The following is a 23,856-nucleotide window of genomic DNA, read 5'->3' as shown; positions in this document are numbered from 1 at the left end:
GATCGTGATAGTAGATTTACTTCAAAATTTTGGCAATCACTACAGGAGGCACTAGGAACTCGGTTGGATATGAGTACCGCATATCATCCACAAACTGATGGACAGAGTGAGAGAACGATTCAGACTCTCGAAGACATGCTCAGGGCATGTGTGATCGATTTTGGAAACGGATGGGATAAATATCTACCGTTAGCAGAATTCTCGTATAATAATAGTTATCATGCGAGCATTGGAGCTGCGCCATTCGAAGCATTGTACGGAAGGAAGTGTAGATCTCCTATCTGTTGGAATGAAGTAGGAGATCGACATTTAACTGGTCCCGAGATCATACATGAAACGACTGAGAAGATAGTGCAAATCAAGGAGAGATTGAAAACAGCCCGTAGTCGCCAAAAGAGCTACGCCGATGTTCGAAGGAAACCATTAGAGTTTCAGGTCGGGGACATGGTTATGCTAAAGGTGTCACCTTGGAAAGGTGTAATACGTTTCGGCAAAAGGGGTAAACTGAACCCAAGATACGTAGGTCCGTTTAAGATCATCGAACGCATTGGACCGGTAGCTTATCGACTCGAGTTACCACAACAACTCGCCGGAGTACATAATACCTTTCACGTCTCAAACCTTAAGAAGTGTCTTGCAAAGGAAGACCTCACCATTCCTCTTGAAGAAATCCATGTCGACGAGAAACTACAATTCGTCGAAGAACCAATCGAAATCATGGACCGTGAAGTTAAACAGCTCAAACAGAGTAATATACCGATTGTTAAGGTTCGTTGGAATGCTAGAAGAGGTCCCGAGTTTACTTGGGAACGCGAGGATCAGATGAAACGAAAGTATCCACACTTGTTTCTCGATGACGCAAAATAGGTACAATTTTAAAATTTCGGGACGAAATTTATTTAACGGGGAGGTAATGTAACGACCCGCACTTTTTCGATCATACTATACTTATAAGATTAATATTTACATAAATTAAACCTTGCCAACATGATAAGCAATCCAAATTGTCGAGACTTATATTTCCGAAAAGAGTTTTACACAACGTTTGACCGTCTAGTTTGACCGATGATATCACGAACTATACAATATATGATAATTATACGTTTGTGTATATATATGTATATATACATATTTAACATGATTAATAAATGTTTTAATATCTCATTTTGTATTAATAACAACAAGTTATAAGTATATTTTGAAACTACTAACTTAAGTTTTCAAAATGATAACAATACGTACCGTTAATTGACATAAATACTTAAGACTTATAATGTTTATACATATATTGTATAAGTAATGTATTTAATCACTTTTAAAGACTTAAATACATAAAATCATATAAGTGTATTCACAAAAGATAGCTATATTTGAATCCTCATTCCATTTTTCACAAAATTTCTATACGTATATTTAGAGTATTTGTACTCGTATCATACCTAGCTTCTATACGTATTTACTAATAGTAAATACACATCAAAATCACCACCTAACCAGCCATTATTCATGCCCTTAGAGCTAGGTAATTACTTTTGGATGATTACTTGACTAATTAACAAAATTACAAACTAAAAATCTTATCATGTATTACATGATACATGTTTTTTTTAGGTTATAAGTATCACCATTTCTAGTTCATTTTCTAACCTCATTTTTAGTTAAACACACACTCTTTCACAACCCTTAAAACCCTTAATCAATTCAGCAAAGTTTCCAAGAAGATCTAGTTTCAAAAATCATACTAAAACACCATAAGAAAACCATACAAAAACACTTCAAGAAAACCCTCCAAGAACACCAACTTACTTCCAATCTTTCATTCACCTCTAGTACCCTTTTGATTCTAGCTTCTTACTTCTCTTTTACAGCAACTTCATCCAAGGAACTTGAGGTAGAATCTATGTTCATAACCTTATTCAATTCATATATATATAGCTATCTTATTTTGTGGTACAAAAGTTTAACAACAAGAACATAGTTTGAATGTTTTCAAACTTGTTTGCAAACTAAATAGATCCTTTTAACTTAACTTTTAAAATACTTCAAGACCTGTAATATAACTTATGTATATACTAATTTAACAAGGTAAAACTTGGTTTTTCAAAGTATAAGTATTTTTGGAAAAATGGTCATTAAATGATTTTGTTGTAACAAAAATGTTTAACTTCATATGTTTCACTAATGTTTCACTTATGCCGTATGATTTTGAATACAAACCAAGGTATTTACAGTTCATAGTCTTAAAGAAGAACTCGATCCAAGAAGATGGCAATTTGAATCAACGAAAACGGATTTGTAACGAAGAAACTATGACCGAAACAAAATTGGTTATCCTAGATCATTTCAACTACGGGATCAATTGGAAAAAATGATATAAATCACATATTTCTAAGATAACATGATATTTTATATATATGTACTTATAATTCAATTTTATATGGTTCAGGATCACCCGTAAACAACACGAGAAGATTAATCATAAGATCCCATGATTGTACGCAACACGTCATTTGACAACACCGGTACCATGGGTCAAGATTAATCTCGACCAATACATATACGATGGGGTTTTATTTATTTCGTTGGGGGTTTTGTTTATTGCGGGTATATTAAACATCTAAAAATGAACCATTAAAATTGAATTACTAACATCGGAATGCTAACTACGGACTAAGGAAATATTCAAAATATTAAAAGTATAACAAGTATATATATATATAACGTTTGTTTTAAAATGAAAACATATTGATATATTATATATGGATAGGTTCGTGATATCAACCGGAAGACCGAGTCAAATTATTTATATCATCAAGACAAGAGTGAGTATATAGTCCCACTTTTAAACTCTAAATATTTCGGGATGAGAATACATGTATTTTATGTTTTACGCTATGGACACAAGTAACTGAAAAATATATTCTACGTTGAGTTGTACCACTGGCATACTTCCCTGTAGCTTGGTAACTAATATTTACAGCGGTATTGTAAACGCGAATCCTGTTGATAGATCTATCGGGCCTGACAACCCCAACCGGATTGGACGACCAGTATTCAACGGTTGCACAGTACTTTGTTTCGTGACTACACCTTGGTACGGTGTAGTAAGATTTCATAATAAAGGGAATATGCGACGTGATTAAATGTTAAGTATGGTTACCAAGTGCTCAACCACTTAGAATATTTTTATTGAAATGTTTATACACGAAATCTTGTGGTCTATATATATATATTGCTGCGCACTAAACCTATATCTCACCAACTTTATGTTGACGTTTTTAAACATGTTTATTCTCAGGTGATAATTAAAGCTTCCGCTGCATTATGTTGAATCTAAGCAGGATCATGCGTACTCATATTTGTGTCAAAAATAAAACTGCATATCCGAGGACGTGTGTTGTAAAATATGCTAGAAATCGTGTTGTTATTATCATTTGTAAAGTTTGTAAGTCGAAGATTATCGTTAAACGATAATCATCTTTTTATTGTCTAAAGCTTGTAACAAAAATAATGGTTTGGTTTGTAATGTATAATATATGCAGTTTTCCTTTTTAAAAATGTCGCATATAGAGGTCAATACCTCGCAATGAAATCATACGTTATCTAACACGTTCTTATGGTTAAGGACGGGTTATGACATTATGTGCATAGTTGACTTGTAATTTTTAGTCCGTTGCGTCGAGCGTTGAGAGTTGACTCTGGTCCCGGTTCCGGATTTTCGAACGTCCTTGTGTACAATTTAATATCTTGTACTTTGCGTTTTGAATCTTGTACTCTTGTAATTTCGAGACGTTTCTTATCAATAATTGGAACCTCTTTGATTGTATTTTGTACTTTTGAGCTTTTTGGTCGTTTGCGTCTTCAATTCGTCGAATCTGTCTTTTGTCTTCACCTTTTATTATTTAAACGAATATCACTTGTAAATAGAACAATTGCAACTAAAAGCTTGTCTTTCTTGAGGAATAATGCTATGAAATATATGTTCGTTTTTAGCATTATCAATAACTTACATTGAGTATTTATCGCGTAGTGTTACAAGTACAGAATTTCGACTTCAAAACCCGTAAAATAACCTTTACATAACCCGAACTAATCTAATATAAAACTAACCTATACTATATATATATATTATATATATATATTTATTTATTATTTATTATTTATTACAGAATATTATTATTATTATATTTTTTTATATATTAAAATCGAACGAATGCATGGCCTTTTATAGGCGTTTTGATTTCTGACAGCTCCGCGAGTCGCGGCCCATTTGGCCTTCAAACTCCGCGAGTCACGGAGTTCGATTTTCCAGCTCACATGATTTTGGATCTTTGCTTGTCGACGCTATTAAATAATAATATAATATATATATAATTTTTAAGAATTATTTATATATTATATTTTATTTATGTGCATAGTTGACTTGTAATTTTTTCACCGTTGCGTCGCGCGTTGAGAGTTGACTCATGTCCTGGTTCCGGATTTTCAAACGTCCTTTCGTACTATTTTATATCGTGTACTTTGCGTTTTGCGTCTTGTACTCTTGTCATTTTCAGACGTTTCTCATCATTAAATTGAACCTCTTGGATTGTACTTTGTACTTTTGAGCTTTTTGGATGTTTTTATCTTCAAATCTTTGTTTCCGCCTTTTGTCTTCGCACTTATTTATTTAAACGAATATTACTTGAAAATACAACAATTGCAACTGAAAACTTTACATAACGGAAGGATATTGCTACTAAATATATGTTCATTTGGAGCACTATCACTCGTCATGGTGTACCTTTATCGATCATCTCAGATCGCGATCCCCGTTTTGCTTCCAGATTTTGGCGTTATTTGCAAGAAGCCATGGGAACCCGTCTCGACATGAGTACTGCTTATCACCCACAGACTGACGGGCAAAGTGAACGAACGATTCAAACTTTGGAGGACATGCTGTGTGCATGTGTCATTGATTTCGGAAAGGCCTGGGAAAGGCATTTGCCACTCGCCGAATTTTCTTACAACAACAGTTATCACTCGAGCATTAATGCCGCACCTTTTGAAGCGTTGTATGGCCGCAAGTGCCGATCTCCTATTTGTTGGGCCGAAGTAGGCGAAAAGCAAATCACCGGACCCGAGGTAGTTCATGAAACAACGGAGAAGATTGCTCATATTCAAGCTAGACTTAAGACTGCCCGTGATCGACAAAAGAGTTATGCCGATCTTAAACGTAAAGACTTTGAATTCAACGTTGGTGACCGTGTAATGTTGAAGGTTGCACCTTGGAAAGGTGTGATTCGTTTTGGAAAACGTGGAAAGTTGAACCCACGATACATTGGTCCTTTTGAAATCTTGGAACGCGTTGGACCCGTTGCTTACCGTTTGGATTTACCAGCACAATTGAGCTCAATTCATCCTACCTTCCACGTGTCAAACTTGAAGAAGTGTCTTGCTGCACCTGAACTTATCATACCACTTGAGGAACTTACAATTGATGACAAACTCCACTTTGTGGAAGAGCCTGTTGAAATTATGGATCGTGAGATCAAAACTTTGAAATGCAACAAGATTCCGATCGTCCGAGTACGATGGAATGCCAAACGAGGACCTGAGTTTACTTGGGAGCGAGAGGATCAAATGATGCGGAAGTATCCTCACCTTTTCCCGACTCCTCCATCTACCTCAGCTTAAAATTTTGGGACGAAATTTTCTTTAACAGGTGGGTAATGTAACGACCCTGGATTTTTCCAACGTTTATTTATTAATAATTGTTATTATTAGTATTTGTGAATTAACGAATGTATCTTATTACATTTACTTGTTACCATGATTGCCCGTACTTGACTTTAATTGCCCGAAACGTCTTTGTGACATACGTACATTATACGAATAATATTTTCAGATATTATTTACATTCATGATTAAGTTTTATTAATCATTTTAATTAATTATGGTTACTAATTAATTACTTGGGCTCTTATTGGATTAAATTGTTACTTACATGAAACTTGGGCTTTTATTGTATTAATGGACAAGTTAGCCCACTCTACAACCTTATTGGATTAACTAGCCCATTTTACACATGTAAGTATCACTTTAGAACTTGACTAGTTAGTTTTGTGCACAAAGAATCTAGTTACTCCATAATCCCCATGCAAGCTCACCCATTAACCTACTTTAAGGACAATTTTATTCTAGTGACTAGTGAGCAAACCTCTCCCCCCTCCCCTTGATGAAAACCGTCAGCCATATGGCCATGTGGGGAGTTCAAATCTTTTTTTTACATTACTTGTTCACTTGCATCCTCATTTCTCACATACACACTTTTACTTGCATACTTTTTCTCTCATTTTCTCTCAAAGACTTGTAAGTAACAAGCTCACTTTTCTCTTCCTTTTTCTTCATAAAAATCGAACCAAACATCACATATATATCATCATCATCTTTTATTTTGTTACTTGTCTTGATTATTGTTTACTTACTTACTAGTTGTTGTTGTTACTTACTTACATGCTACAAGAATCAAACTCTTTAGTTTGATTCTTCATTTATCTTGTTCATAACAAGAACACACAAGAACTAAACTTGCTAGTTTATGTTCTACATTTAAAGTTTTAAAGGATTAAAGTTCATGAGTTAAAACCATACTTGAAGTTCATGAAGTAAACTTAAAGTTTACTTTCTAAAGATCAAGACTTAGGCTTGAATCTTTAAAAGTATGAAATTCATGAACGTGTTACTTGTTTATTTAGATTATTTCTTCATTTTATGTACTCTAAAGTTGTGATTTGGTCAAGTATTACAAGTTAGTCTTGATCTCATACTTCTTGGAACTAAAAGTTAACTTTATAGTTCAAGAACATGTAAGTAAGCTTTCTTTAATTATAACTTGGTACACTTATGTTAGATCTAGACTTTTGGGTCTAGGATCTTCGAGATCTAACTAAGAACTATGTTCTACAACTTAAGATCTTGATTTTATAAGTTTGTTTTCAAGTTGTAACTTAATATTAGTTTTAAAGTTCATGTAGGTGTTAGATCTAAGACCTTGATGTAACTTTGGTTCATCAAACTTCATACAACTCTTAAGTGAGTTGTGCTACATGTCTTAGACCTACACTTGTGTCATAATAGTCAAAACTTGGTTAATATTACTTTTATAGTTCATGCATGTGTTAAATCTAAGACTTTGATGTAACTTTGGTTCATCAAACTACATACAACACTTAATTGAGTTGTGCTACTTGTCTTAGACTTACACTTGGGTTATGATGGTCAAAACTTGGTATAGATGATGTAAACACATCAACAAGTTGTACACTTGAAGCTATATGTATCAAGGATGAGAACCGTGATAAGCATCGAGTACCAAGAAACCCCGGAACCTACTGTTTTACTATTTCTGGGTCTGATCAGTATGACCTGGGCTACTGTAAAGATTATTTCCCGATTTCTCTGTTCGAGTAGATAACTTTTCATTTAGGACTCATCTTAATCCGAGTTACGGTTTAGGATTTATGGCCCTCCGATCGTCACTATGTCTTTTAACGTTGTGCTGAAAATTCTGACCTACTCGCACTTAGACCATCGCCACAGTCAAACGAAGACGAGTTTGATTCTGGGATTTTTACCACAACTAAAGGACTCATATACGGAGCCATGGCCACTAGTCTGACCTTATTTCAGTAGGTATAGAGGCCGTGGTGACTGACCGAAGTCAGCCTTTGTTTTAAACTCTTTTCTAGAATGAAACTTACTTTACACCTTTTGTTTGATGATGAATGATGATGACCCTTAAGACCTAATTTATATACATTTAAACCTATTGAGACGATTTACTGACTTAGTGATATTTTACTTAGGTTGAGGACCCGTTTGGACAACCTACATACTTGCTTACTTTCCGACTCATACTTTACCGCTACTTATTCATTGTGAGTTATAGCATTCCCTTTTTTACTTTAACTATTTTGGGAACTGAGAATACATGCGCATTTTACATTTTACATACTAGGCACGAGTACTTAAACTTTATATATGTGTGGGTTATACAACGGCATAAAGATTCCCTTTAGCTCGGTAACGTTTAGTCATTGGTCTTTAAACCGGTGAACGCGAATCTTAGATATGGATCCATAGGGTTTGACATCCCCACTCGGGCTAGTCGCGCTAGCATTTAACGAGTGTTTAATACTTCATAAACATACGCACTTTCCAAGTGTACTTTCAGGGGGTATAAACGTTAAGTTAGTTACCAAGTGCCCACGGTTAACATATACTTTATCATACTGTTTTGAAACGCTCTTTGTAGCACTGAAATCTCGTGGCCTACCTTACATTACTGTTATACTTAAACTATAGCTCACCAACCTTTGTGTTGACGTTTTTAAGCATGTTTTTCTCAGGTGCTTAAGGTTAGCTGCTTCTGCAGTGTACTAGTCTTGCCGTAGACACCCACTGCTCTAGTGTTATCACCGCATGAACTACTTTATCTTGCATTCAAACTTTAATACATTTGAAACTATGATTTGTAACGACCTAAGGGTCACGTACTATTATATTTGCTTCTGTTCATTGAAGCATACTTTGGTTGTAAAACATTTGGCATTGGTTATGACGTCAGCTTTTACCTTGAATGCAAACTTGTTTTGAAAACGCATATAGTGTTTGACCTTGTAATGATCCTGTTGTTGATGGTCCGTACATGATGATTTAGTATGAGGCATCACATTTTTGGCTCCACAAAAGAGCTTGTATCCCCATAGATATCCACACCCTAGCCGGTTCAAGACACGGTAACAAACTGAAAAGAGAGATACTCATAAGCTTAGTAAAGTACATTGAAAGAAGTATTCTACCTGCCTGTTTATTTGATCACCTGTGAGTCTCATAATTGTTACAAAAATAATCAAAAGAAACAAAGACAATATTAATGAGTGCAATGATGGTCATTTAGGTTTTGACATGTTTGATCATTGTGTTCACTCACCACTGCGCACACCACGTCTCTGCTCGAAACCATCCCTCACTCCTGAAGGTATTTCGTATGCCCGAGAGACATATTAAAGTAATGCGGCTAATGACTTATGATCCAAGTCGGGTCATACCCAATAATATACTTACCAACACCTTATTAGTATTTGATCTTAACGATTGAATCATTGATTAAATACGCGACACTTGAATTTTAAGGAAAAGGTTTCTTAAATAATGTTACTTGATATGTTTATATATAAGTTATGGAATAACTTATATAAATAAGGATTTAATTATTTATAGGTTAAATAATTAATTAAGTTATGTTGCATTTTATAAAATTGGTTTTATAAAATATACATAACAAATAATATACAAGTTTATAATATGTGTTTTATAAAATCATGTTTTATAAAAACTGATTTTATAAATTCAGTTTTTTTTATATAAATGTATATTATATAACATGATCCTTGTAGTGGCATTGGGAGTTCAAAAAACATGCTAGGGAATGGCCCATACTTTTCCTAGTATCTATAAGCATGCTCCTTGACTAAGTGCTAACCAAGACATGCAAACATATGAAGTGAGAGAGCAAAAAAACTGCATAAAATAGTCTTGCTGTAGCTGCTGAATGCCGTGGCCATTTGGGGTCAAAAGGAGGATCATTTTTCTTCTTTGCAAGTTTGTTTTCAAGTGTCAAATAATCCTAACAAAAGTACTAGGTGTTGGTTATAAGTTTGGGGTATAATCTCTTGAGGTTTCATAGTTTTGAGTCTCCATTCATTATCACCTTTCTTGTTGCTGCTGATCAGAATTTTGGGTGCAAACAAAAGGGTTTTGAGCTTGGTTAATTAGTTAGTTAAGTGTCTAAATCTTAACTAACTTAAAGGGTGGTGTTGGTGCATCAAAGGATTGAGTTATACACACTTGTTCATCATCTTCATCATCAGTCATATACCTCCTAACTTGGAGAAGGTATAACCTCTAAACTACTTCTATTTTGTAAGCATATTTCATGACTTGATGTCTAATTGGAATTCAAATAAATTAGTCAAATATATACACTTGTTTTCTTAATAAATCCTGCTTCCGCTTGCTATAAATCTTACTAAATTGGTTTAGTGATTATGTTAACATTAAAAACATGTAGTTATATTGAATTCCAATAATGGTATCTAGAGCCGAAGTCTATGGATTATGCTTCTTTTATGGTCTTTAAACCCACTATATTTGCATTCCATGCAAATGAATGAATATGGAATGTAAAAATGTTCGGGTTTGGGTGGGTTTGATAAGGTGGCCGAATTCTTAGAGGTTCCAAGAGGGTTTGGAACTTGCAAATTGGTCATATTTGTTCATATGTTGTTGTTCACAATCATAGCCAAGACCTTGTGGTTGAATGAATGTTTGTTTGGTTGATTTGTTAAATTTCAATATGGTTGTAATTATTCATTCAATTGGTTTGTAATAATATTCATTTGGTTATGTAATTCATTTTATATTTGGCATGTAAAATAGATTAGGTTGTATTTTCATTTTCTAGACAAAATGTATTAGGATATATTTTGTAACAAGATGAAGATGCATGAAGATCACAAGAAAGAACACAAGAAGCATGTGGATGCAAGGTTAAGTGGGACGTTAAAACCTCTTACTTTGTGTTTTACCCATTGACGGGTGGCATTTTGTTTTCGGCTAAACAAAATGTCTACCAAAAGGCTTGATTGTGAATATTTGTTTTGCATGCGTGGTTGTTTTGATAGAGCAAACCGTCTAAATTGCAACGTGTCTAATGAATTAGCCACGGACCTTATTCTCAACTCATTGTCAAAAAGTTTTGACACATTTGTAATGAATTACAACATGAATGGTTGGGATAAAAGCATTGGCGAATTACATGCCATGCTTAAGACGGCAGAAGCAAGCATGGGTAAAAGGGCTTCACCCGTGTTTACGATCAATGAAGGTGGGTCCAAAAACAATAACACTTCTAAGCCGAAGGTGGCTAAGAGGAAAGGACCCGCCCACCAAGGCAAGGGCAAGGGAAAGGGGAAGATGGTTACCCCAACCAACAACAACAAGAAGCAAAAGGTTGCCGGTAAAGCGAACCCCAAGGAAGATCCGTGTTTTGGTTGCGGTGAAATCGGTCACTGGAAATGCAACTGCCCGGTCTACCTAAAGGAGTTGAAGGAAAAGAGGGATGCAGGGCAAACCTCAGGTAATGTATATATGGTATACATTGAGCTTAGTATTACTTCTTCTAATACATGGGTGTTAGACACAGGATGTGGAACTCATATTTGCAATTCTTTGCAGGGGTTCAAAAGAAGTAATCAAGATGCGGGAACAACAAGTCTCTTCATGGGTAATGGAGCAAGGGTGCAAGTGAAAGCTCATGGAGACTTTGTTTTGAAGCTTCCAAGTGGTTTGGAGCTTATTTTGAAAAATGTTTTATATGCACCCGATTTATCTCGAAACATTATTTCTGTATCCCGTTTGAAACAATATGGTTTTAATCTTAATTTCATTAATGATGATATCCATGTTTATTTAGATAATGTGTTCTATTTTAAGGCTTCGCCTTCGAATGGTATTTATGAATTGGTTCATGATGACACATCATACAATAGCTCAATGTTCCATGCAAACACCAAGAAACTCAAAAGGTATTTGAGTGATTCCTACTTATGGCATTGTCGCCTTGGTCACATAAACAAGAATCGAATGCATACACTTTAAAAGAATGGACTTTTGAAATCAAATGAACTAGACTCGTTTGATGTATGCGAATCTTGTTTACAAGGCAAAATGACTAAAGCACCTTTCAAAGGGACCTATGAAAGGGCTAAAGACTTATTAGGATTAATACATTCGGATGTATGTGGACCTTTTAAGCCCATGACTAGGAAAGGTGAAAGGTACTTCGTCACTTTCATTGATGACTTCAGTCTTTTCGGATATGTCTATTTATTAAGGCACAAGGACGAAACTTTTGAAGCATTCAAAGAATATCAAAACGAAGTACAAAATCAACTCAACAAGACAATTAAGGTACTTCGTACCGATAGAGGAGGTGAATACCTAAGCGATGCTTTCCAAGATCATCTTAGAAGTTGTGGGATTATCTCGCAACTCACTCCTCCTGGAACACCCCAACTTAATGGAGTTTCCGAAAGGAGGAACCGAACCCTAATAGACATGGTTCGATCTATGATGGCTAGAAGTACGTTAACTCTATCATTTTGGGGTTATTGTCTATGCTTCACGGCTCGTATTTTAAATATGGCCCCAACCAAGAAAGTGGAACGAACACCTCATGAGATGTGGTTTGGAAAACCTCCATCTCTATCATACTTAAAGGTATGGGGATGTGAAGATTACCCTAAGCGTTACATCCCCAATAAGTTGAATGCTCGATCCACGAAGTGTATCTTCATAGGATATCCCAAGGATGATATGGGATACTATTTCTATGATCCATCCGAGCAAAATGTATTTGTTGCTCGGAAGGCTGAATTCCTTGAAACTAAGTTCCTAATGGAAGGTAATAGTGAAAGGAAGATAGATCTTGAGGAGGTTCAAGATCAAGTAGATGATACACAATTGGTTGACACTAGCACTCAACATGAAAATGTTGAGAATGATCAAATGGATGATCAAAGTATACAAGACGTTCGCAGATATGGAAGAATTAGTAATCCTCCTGAGAGATATGGGTTTCTCATGGATGGTTTCTATGTGGTTAATTTGGATGAACCAACAAACTACCAAGATGCTTTATTAAGGATTGATAAAGATAAATGGTAGGAAGCCATGAACGCTGAGATGCAATCCATGTATGATAACCAAGTTTGGGAACTAGTTATACAACCTGCTAACTCCAAGTTAGTTGATTGTAAATGGATTTTCAAGATGAAAACCGACATGCATGGAAACTTAAATACATATAAAACTAGACTTGTAGCAAAAGGTTTCACTCAAACTCAAGGGGTTGACTATGATGAAACCTTTTCGCCTGTGGCAATGTTAAAGTCTATTAGGATATTATTTGCCATTGCTGCTCATTATGATTATGAAATATGGAAAATGGATGTCAAGACCGCTTTCCTAAATGGATATCTTGAGGAAGATGTCTATATGGTTCAGCCTGAAGGTTTTGTTGATCCGAAACATCCTAACAAGGTATGTAAGTTAAAGAAGTCAATCTACGGATTGAAACAAGCATCTAGAATGTGGATTCATCGTTTTAATGAGGAAGCCAAGAAATTTGGCTTCATTAAAAATGGTGATGAAGCTTGTGTATACAAGAAAGCTAGTGGGAGCACTATCATGTTCCTTGTATTATATGTGGATGATATATTGTTATTTGGAAATGATATTCCGACAATGCAAGGTGTTAAGACTTGGCTAAAAGGATGCTTCTCCATTAAGGATCTTGAAGAAGCACAATACATTTTGGGGATTAGGATCTACAGGGATAGATCCAAGAAACTGATAGGTTTGAATCAAAGTGCATACATTGAAAAGATCTTGAAAAGGTTCAAGATGGACAACTCTAAGAAAGGTTTGGTACCTAGTCAAAGAGGAACGCCTCTCAGTTCATCTCAGTGTCCTACCACGAAAGATGAACAAGAGAGAATGAAGAAAGTCCCATACGGATCTTCTATTGGGTCAATCATGTATGCAATGATATGCACTAGACCGGATGTGTCATGCGCTCTTAGCCTGGTAAGTAGATAGCAGAATAACCCAGGAAACAGTCATTGGATTGCTGTCAAAAGTATATTGAAATACCTTAGGAGGACAAAGGATATGTTTCTAATATATGGGTCTGGTGAGGAGGAACTCGCTGTAAAAGGTTACGTGGACGCGAGTTTCCAAACTGATCGAGATGATTCTCGATCACAATTCGGTTATGTCTTCACATTAAATGGAGGTGCGGTCTCTTGGAAGAGTTCGAAACAGGATGTTGTTGCTTTATCCACTACAGAGTCGGAGTACATCGCCGCATCATTGGCAGCTCAGGAAGCTGCATGGATGAAGAAATTCATCGACGACTTAGGAGTAGTCCCTTCCATTCAGGACCCTCTTGAGATCATTTGTGACAACGAGGGTGCGATTGCTCAAATCAAAGAACCTCGTGCTCACCAAAAGACCCGTCACATTGAGCGGAGATTCAACTACATAAGGGATGAAGTTAAAAAGGGAAAGATATATATTCGCAAAGTTCAAACAGATCTTAATATAGCGGATCCTCTCACGAAGCTCTTACATGGAGCAAAACATACTGGACATGTTTGTGCATTAGGGCTTCGATATTCTAGTGATTGGTCATGCTTTGTTTTAAGTATTGTAATGGAACGAAATTGTTCAAACTCATTAATATAATTATGACATTAATTTATTTTGAGTTATGTTCCTATTTTGCATATTTTATCCATGAATAAGTAATTATTCTAAATTCCATAGTCGATCACATTTGTGGGAGCAAGTGTGAGGTTTAGACTATTATGAACTTGGATTGGTATACATTCACGGACTGAATGTGGGGCAAGGTTGCTACCAAGGTTCATAGATATTTGTGAGATACAAATATTGGAAGACCCGCTCTCAAGATTCACTAAATGGAGCCTTTGTGGTTGATCACATGTAATCTTGAGTAAAGGCGAGTATCATTGTATCCTCTGACCTGAGATACATATTGGGTTCGGATATTTACCAAGTATTGTGCCTTGATTCTTTCCTTCGCTATTCTGAAATATGGTAGTTCACAAGGAAGAGCTCAGGCATAATGCAAGGTACATATTTAGGACGTATGTAGTCAAGATGGAATTTGCCCCTCTTATTCGTTGAGAGTCTGATGTCTAAGGCCTGATAAAGTTAAATCTATAAGAGAGTGATCACTCTGTATCTCTTGGAGTTAACATGACATCTAGGACGAAAGGATATAATGAAAGATTCACCTATTCATATTCGAGATGGGAACTCGAAAGGGATGATGTTATTGAATGGCACAAAGTCATAACATATTGGGGGTGATGGACGGTCGTTAGGTGGTATCCATCGCTTGCATTAATTTCTTATGTTTCTCGTGCAAGTGGGAGATTGAAGGTATTTCGTATGCCCGAGAGACATATTAAAGTAATGCGGCTAATGTGTTATGATCCAAGTCAGGTCATACCCAATAATAAACTTACCAACACCTTATTAGTATTTGATCTTAACGATTGAATCATTGATTAAATACGCGACACTTGAATTTTAAGGAAAAAGTTTCTTAAATAATGTTACTTGATATGTTTATATATAAGTTATGGAATAACTTATATAAACAAGGATTTAATTATTTATAGGTTAAATAATTAATTAAGTTATGTTGCATTTTATAAAATTGGTTTTATAAAATATACATAACAAATAATATACAAGTTTATAATATGTGTTTTATAAAATCATGTTTTATAAAAACTGATTTTATAAATTCAGTTTTTTTTTATATAAATGTATATTATATAACATGATCCTTGTAGTGGCATTGGGAGTTCAAGAAACATGCTAGGGAATGGCCCATACTTTTCCTAGTATCTATAAGCATGCTCCTTGACTAAGTGCTAACCAAGACATGCAAACATATAAAGTGAGAGAGCAAAAAAACTGCATAAAATAGTCTTGCTGCAGCTGCTGAATGCCGTGGCCATTTGGGGTCAAAAGGAGGATCATTTTTCTTCTTTGCAAGCTTGTTTTCAAGTGTCAAATAATCCTAACAAAAGTACTAGGTGTTGGTTATAAGTTTGGGGTATAATCTCTTGAGGTTTAATAGTTTTGAGGCTCCATTCATCATCACCTTTCTTGTTGCTGCTGATCAGAATTTTAGGTGCAAACAAAAGGGTTTTGAGCTTGGTTAATTAGTTAGTTAAGTGTCTAAATCTTAACTAACTTAAAGGGTGGTGTTGGTGCATCAAAGGATTGAGTAATACACACTTGTTCATCATCTTCATCATCACTCATATACCTCCTAACTTGGAGAAGGTATAACCTCTAAACTACTTCTATTTTGTAAGCATATTTCATGACTTGATGTCTAATTGGAATTCAAATAAATTAGTCAAATATATACACTTGTTTTCTTAATAAATCCTGCTTCCGCTTGCTATAAATCTTACTAAATTGGTTTAGTGATTATGTTAACATTAAAAACATGTAGTTATATTGAATTCCAACAACTCCCTAATCACTAATCATCGAATATTGTCCGATACGATTATCTGTGTGCACCAAATATTAGAAAGGTGATCATTAATATCATATTGTAAAGTCATTAGCTGTATTATGTAGACAAAGGCGTAGGTATTTCAAATATGATTATCATTTAAAAAAAAAATCTACTTCATAAAGGAATAGTAAGTGCCTAATTTTAGTAAGTAAACTATTCGAATGTAAGTGCCTTTTAAAGTATATATAAATTGTGCAGTTGTTTTAAAAAATAATTCTAAAAGTAGAAGATACCTCATATGGTTACTGATATCATGTTAACGTCTGAACGTAACATGGATAAAGTGCAAACACCATGGTGTTCCTACATAGCACAAAACACAAAAGAAACATAAATATCACAATTCAAGATTCCAGTCATGTCTGTAGCAAAGGAACACAAAATAAAGATTGAACTGAAAACTCAGTGTACAATTTGATTAAATTTTAAATACAACATGAAGCTCATTTGATGAATAGGTATGTGCCTTAGTTTTTAACAAAAATCATATGCATAGCGTGTTGTATATATTGTATTTACATTCATAACAAATACAAAGTACTATATTTATCATTTCTTTCTAGGAATAAATTTATATAATATCTCTACCTGTATCTACACGCATATACATACGTATGCGATATTTACTAGTAGAGTCGACACCGGGCTGAGATTAAGCCTATTAAATCACTCACGAGCTGAGCTCGAGTTTAATACATTTTCGATCATTCATAGTCATATTCATATTTCATACAAATAAAATTACATATTAAAAATCCTTTAACTGAGCATCCCTTTAACTATATCTTTTGATGTAGGGTAATGACATATTAAAAACAAAAGGATGTAAGATAGTTAAAGGATCAGAAAATCAATACCTCCGTCCATGACGATCATATCATTTGGATCGATGATCCCAGTAGAACCATCAATAGAAGGGCTCAAACGTCACAGTTAAAGTGGCAATATGGACTGGCCGAATAGCGGGTCAAAATGAATTTGTTCTCAAATGGGCATCTGAGTAGATGTAGTAAATCTCAAATAGGCCAATCGACAACGATATCTTCAACATTGAACCATATAAAATGAGTGCCTAGGATAAGGGAACTATTTTGTCGATAAAGCCATACCGAATTAAAGAAATTGATTCAACTATGAGTATAGTATAATACAGAGAAAAATAAAAACAGAAGTAACCCACAAATAAAAAAGTGATCGTACCTGGTTCCCTATGGTAACTTTTCTTGCGATTCAAAACCCTAATCTGGATATTGCACACATAGTTGACATGTCAGCATCACTAATCAGTTTCTAATCTGGAAGTGACACATCAGATTAAGGCACATGATTTATAATAGGTTATAGAAGATGCAAACAATAAGCCAAAATAGTACAGAGTGATTCAAAAACCTAAAATACTCACTTCACAGTCAATATTCTTTTTCAGCAAACACATCGTATTTCATCACAAACTAATTATGCAATGTCAATTAAACATATAAAAAAATGAATAGATTACCTCTGTTTCTTCACGAACCAAAGATTATCCAGATTAACATGATACGAACAACCAAACCAAATTAGAAACCTATTGCTCTACCAGTTTCTTGAAGAATTTACTTGAAAGACAGAATCAAAAAAAAAAAAGCTATACTTTATTAAGAAATGTTATGAATACTTTAAGAAGATAAGATTTTCAACCAGTTTTAATAAGATTTTTTTTTTTAAAAAGAGCAAATTAATTTGATGGTGGCTGACCTGTCAGCTATGTTTCGAGATTGTGAAAGAACTTCTTGACTTTTAGAAGAAAGTTTAGCTATGGGCAATTCTTCAAGTATCTATGTCTAAGCCTATAATTCACAAAAACATAAACATAGTATATTCAATCACTTTCAGTTTCATAATATGATTTTTTTGGAATAAGAGTTACCTCATAAATGAATGAATATATTCTCCATTCAGCTCCTAACCTTCTCACCTTGATTATAGTATTGATAGAACCTTTTTCTTAGCAAAACATGATTGTTTATGAGGAAATAATGAAGAAATTCATGTGAGTGTAAGTCTTCACGAACCTCTATTTCTTGATTTTCCATTGTTCATTCTTCCTCGCGTATTTGTACATCTAAACCAAATACATTAATCACACATAAACCAATATAAGTTAAAGTGGCAATTTTGACCCATTTAAAATATAATCAGTATGTTTTCGAAAAGGAATTAAATCATAGATTCATCGGTATCTTTACAACAGTGCATACAAACGATGTCAGATTGTTTAAAGAAACCATAACTCATGCAACAACCCATAATTGGCGTCTCAAAGGCACTTACGGTTTGCGCCAGGAAACCCAACCTGCAAGAGCTTTAATTTGTGAGGGGCTGACCTAATAACAACAACAAAAAAGGACAGTCATAGAAATTAAATCCCAGATATAAAGTTTTTTGGATAGTCAACCGCCTGCAGAATATTTCATAATATTCTAAAAATACGCAGTAACAAATAACAAAAAAAAAAAAACATGAAAGATTGTACATATGAACCTAAGACAAAAGATGGTCAACATAAACAATGACCGTTTCTTCCAGGCAGGACTCAACAAATCGCCGGAATGATCCTTCTTCGATATAACTGACAAATTTTTTTTAAATCATAACAGATTAATTCCTAATTTTAAAGACAGAAATATTACAAAACTATAAACATATTAAAAATTAATATTAATGTCCAAACTTCATAAACTTACATTATTTCAAAGAAATATTAAACAAAAAACAGCTACAGAGATGAAATAAAATCATAAAATAATAATAATGCAGGTGATAATAAACCTTTATGATAAAGCTTGACCAAAAATTCCTGCACTCCTGGATCATCAAAAATGACATTCACGGTTTGATGTACAGCTTCCTATATCCCCATTACATAAGATCAAAATCACACAACAATAAAACATAGGCTAACATAATATTACTGAATTGCTGATAACACACATACATACCTTTACAACCTCCAGAAAGCCTTTGCAGGTGCCTTCAAAATTAACCTGTTGGGTGAAAGGTCAAAGTTATAAATTCAAATAATTACACAACATGCTGATAAATTGGTCTTCTTTATAATGTCAGGCATGGGAGGTAGAATCGGATTATTACCTGCTCAGCATAATTTTCTGGAAGGGCTTCAACTGACTGACTGACTGACATTCTATACTATACTATACTAAAGTGCCTAATTCAAATGATCATAATCAATGTTCAAGATGAACCCTAACCAAAAAATAATAAATTGAATAAATTACTGTACCAATAAGCATCAAATTAAAAGCTAAAATTACCTGGTAAAAACAAAAATGATGATGGTTGGCAGAAACCTAAACATGAAGTAAAAAGATATCAGCGAATTAAACTAACAAATAATTAATATCCAATTTCATCGTCACCAATCACAATATCAGGTCATTGGTAACTTCCAGATCCTTGTGAGTAAATTGCATAAATTCTAATTGTTCCTAAATTAAAAAGTGCAGTAGAAAATACCTGAAAAATGTACAATTGAAGAAGAAAGCAGCAGAAATCTGCAATTCAGAGTGGAAATATGAGAATACGTGTTCATCCGCCATTGATTATAAACCCTAAATTCGTCAAAATCAGTGATAAACACAGTTGATACAATGAGAATTGCATCCATCAAAACCCTTTGTTTTTGCTCCTCGCCGAGCTCCGAGCAATTAATTTTTTGTATCTGCATATGATTTAAAAATATGGAGAACATAAATTGTATAACCATGATATGTGGTTGATTTTTTTTGAATAGGAAGCAATGGAAGTAGGGATAGAAGGTATGGGTTGAGGGAACGGGTGGAAGGATGGTGAAGTGTGTACGCTACCTCAAAGTTTACAGCACTCATTTTTTTTATTAGGAAAAAAAGCGTGAAACACAAAAAGGGAAAAAAATTCCAACAGCGTGAACAGTAATTTTATGTGAGGGGAGCTGCCACGTGGACCAATCAGATTGCGCGAATTACTTTCCCTAATAGAAGATGGGTAATAACAACAAAAATAGTAATAATGATAGTTAATTTGTAATAAGAAATGAAAAGTTATGTAATTGATTTGTAATAAGTGAAAAAGTTAAAAACAATAATATCTATGGTTATTATGTAATATGTAAAAAGTTATGTGGTTGATTTGCAATAAGTGAGAAAATAACTATTCACAGACTTTTTGTATTAGTTTCTGTTTCATCGAGAGGAATGACCTACATGTCTTATAAATAAAGTGAGACTTACACAGTTGATTAGTACACAGTTGAAATGTAACCGGAATGGGAAGACCTTGTTGCGGTTGAGCGGAAAACTTAGATCATATAAGAATGCTTATATGATTTTTGGTGTATTTTTTTCTACAAACCCTAGAGGCCTTTATTTATAGTGGAGACTATAGCCTTAGGTTTGTTCCCACAACCGATGTGGGACAAAATACTGAAAATTCCTAGATTTTGCACCAAACTAGCAACTTTGAGATTCGATATCTCATTCACCTTTAATCCATTTTGGACACACTTTAGTTCATTGTAAAGCCCACATCAAGGACTACAAAACTCACTAAATGTTTATTAATGCATATAAATTTATCATATATTAATTAGTGTCCAAAGTTAGTGAAAACACACTTGTTTTTGACCAATTTTTTCAACAATCCCCCACATGAATTGAGATCGATCTCAGAAACAACAATATTCCGATTATGTTTTAGCGGTTGAATCTTGCACACGATAAGTAGGTGTTACCCTTTGAACTTTCACTTGTGAAAACGCATGTAACACCCAATTTTCATTTTCAGGAAGAAGTCGCGCCGCGGGAAATTGGGCCGCGACGTGCCTTTGTATTGGAGCGGAAGGGTGAATAATTGAAAAGTTCTGATCTCATTTTACACGTCCAGCTGCGCCGCGGTCAATAGAGACACGCCGCGCCTCGAGGCACGAGCTGATGCTGAAATACATTTTTAAAAGGGTTTAAATGAAGGCATTTTGGTCAATTCACATGGGAGCCGGATTTATAGCCACAAAACTGATTCCACCTCAATCTTATCTTCATTTCATCTCATTTTCTTCATCTTCTTCACTCCCATCCTTTTAGAGTGAGAAAGCTCCGATCTAGGAGGAAGGAGCTTGGTTCTCACCAAAGCTCAAGAGTTAAAGTTGTTCACCTCGTTCCTAGCTACATTTTGGTGGTAGTGGTAAGTCTTGATTCCGAGGTTCATTACTTATGATTATTGTTTAAATTAGGGTTTTGAACTTTCATGTTCTTGAGTAAACCCCACTAGTTAATAAATGGGTGATTTAGGCTAGTGGCGGGTGTAATTGACCCTCGTTGGTGGATTTTGGGTTGGTTGATGATTTGGCCATATTAGGGCTAGTAATCTGAAGTATAATCACTAGGATTAGTGATTATGAAAGTATTGGAACCCATTTGGGTGTATATGGATGACTAATTTTGAAATGGGTCAAAATTAGGGTTTATGGGTTAAATTGGGGAAGACAAGTATTTAATACATGTATTTCGGTTAAATTGGTGTTGTAGGACCATTTTCACAAGCATTGAGTGATTATTGGATAGTTTGGTTGTCGTTTGTGCTTGGAAGTGCAATTGGGTCAAAATTGCACTAAGTGTCAATTTGGGTTGGTTTGTAATCCACCTTAATTGTGTTGTTTGTTATGTGATAAATGGAATAGGTACTTTCCATTGGCGGTTTTGTGGAGTATTTGGTTTGAATTCATCAAGGCGCTAAGGTGAGTGTAAATATATTATATGCGTATATATGCATAGGATGGGTGCGAGTGGGGTAGAGTGATCCTTGTGCGTTCGTGTTCAATTTACATGTGGTGGGATGATGGACTCTATGCATTTTGAGTCCATGTGGCACGTTTGTGCGTTTTGGGTTACCACCCTTGGGGTGGTGAATCTCGTGAGATTGGGATTCACATTGACAAGTAGGTCAACCTTGTTATGTTGATAAGGTGATGTGGGTAGTGATTCTCGTGTAGTTCGGCTTCACTAGTGAATCTCTTGTAGTTCGGATTTACAATGTCGCGTGTAGTTCGAACGTTCCCATTGATGTTGTTGCAGCCTAGGGTAGTGATTCTCGTGTAGTCCGGCTTCACTAGTGAATCTTGTGTAGTTCGGATTCGTACTGTCTCGTGTAGTTCGGACATCCTTATTGTCGTTGAGATGAAGGTAGTGAACCACGTGTGATTTCAGATTCACTTAGGCATGTGTAGTTCGACTAACCTTTATGTGTTTGAGGTTAAGGGGTTAACCTCGGGAATTTGGGTAGAAGTATATATATATATATATATATATATATATATATATATATATATATATATATATATATATATATATATATATATATATATATGTATATATATATATATATTCATGTGTTGTAGGTAATCTTGCGGATTTAGCTTGGTGGTATGTAATGTATAGCTTGCTAGTTATACTTGGATGCGGTATGTGTTTAATACTTGCTATTTGGTGATACATATTCATTTTATGCATATGTATGTATATAGTATGTTTATCATCACTAAGCTTTATAGCTTACCCTCTCGTTGTTTATATATTTAATAGATTCGCGTGAAGGAGGTGGTAAGGGTAAGGCGGGGATTAGTGGACTATTGCGGGTTGCTTTAGAAGACTTGCTTTTATATTGGACTTAAGATTGGTTAGTGCAATCCCAATTACCATGCTCGTCTTTATGTAGAATTTAAATGCTTTGGGTCAAAAGTGCCTTTTGGGTTATGTTAAAACGGGTCATTGTGTTCCCGGGGTCGTCGTGCCCGTGTCGTTGATTTAAAGTAACTTAAGTTATGTATTTATGTCGTTAAACATGTTTTGGGGTCAAATGATGTTTTGTGGATGCTAAAACTTGGACATGTGCATTTAAATTGAAAACAACATCAGATTTCACCTTCGGCCGCGCCGCGGGTGGTTTCTGCCACGCCGCGGGTGGTTTCTGCCGCGCCGTGGTTTGTGGTGTAAATTGGTAACATAATCTTTGATAGTTGATGACCTTCAGTATCTGTTGGGGGCCGCGTCGCGGCTTGACGAGGCGCGCCGCGCCTAAATGCTGACAGAAGTGGTAAGCTATATATATATATATATATATATATATATATATATATATATATATATATATATATATATATATATATATATATATATATATATATATATATATATATGGTTTTGCGTTTTAAATAACGGGTTGGGGTCGTTTCAAGTGGTATTAGAGCATGGTCTAAGGAATTTAGGCGACTTGAGATAGGTGTCTAGACTTAGACATTTTTGTGTGCTTATTTGTTGCTGGACTTGTAGGAGAACGGGTCGAACGGGGATTTGTTAGTGCCTGATATGGTCGAACCGGACGGTTTTATTTTTGCGGTGTCGTTAGGCCGCAAGACGTCAGATTCAGTTGATCAGGGTAGCTAACAGTGGTTTTGTTTATTTATATTGTGCGGGGCCTAAATTTACTTTTACTTTCTAAGGTGTAGAAGGTGTAAGTTAACCTAGTGTCGTATTTTTGAATAGATTAACGAATTGAAGATCAAGTGGATAATTATCTTTTATTTAAAT

Source organism: Rutidosis leptorrhynchoides, chromosome 3 (genome assembly GCF_046630445.1).
Source record: "Rutidosis leptorrhynchoides isolate AG116_Rl617_1_P2 chromosome 3, CSIRO_AGI_Rlap_v1, whole genome shotgun sequence".
Lineage (NCBI taxonomy): Eukaryota > Viridiplantae > Streptophyta > Magnoliopsida > Asterales > Asteraceae > Rutidosis > Rutidosis leptorrhynchoides.
The sequence above is the reverse complement of the archived record's forward strand: the minus strand, read 5'-3'. Positions refer to the sequence as shown.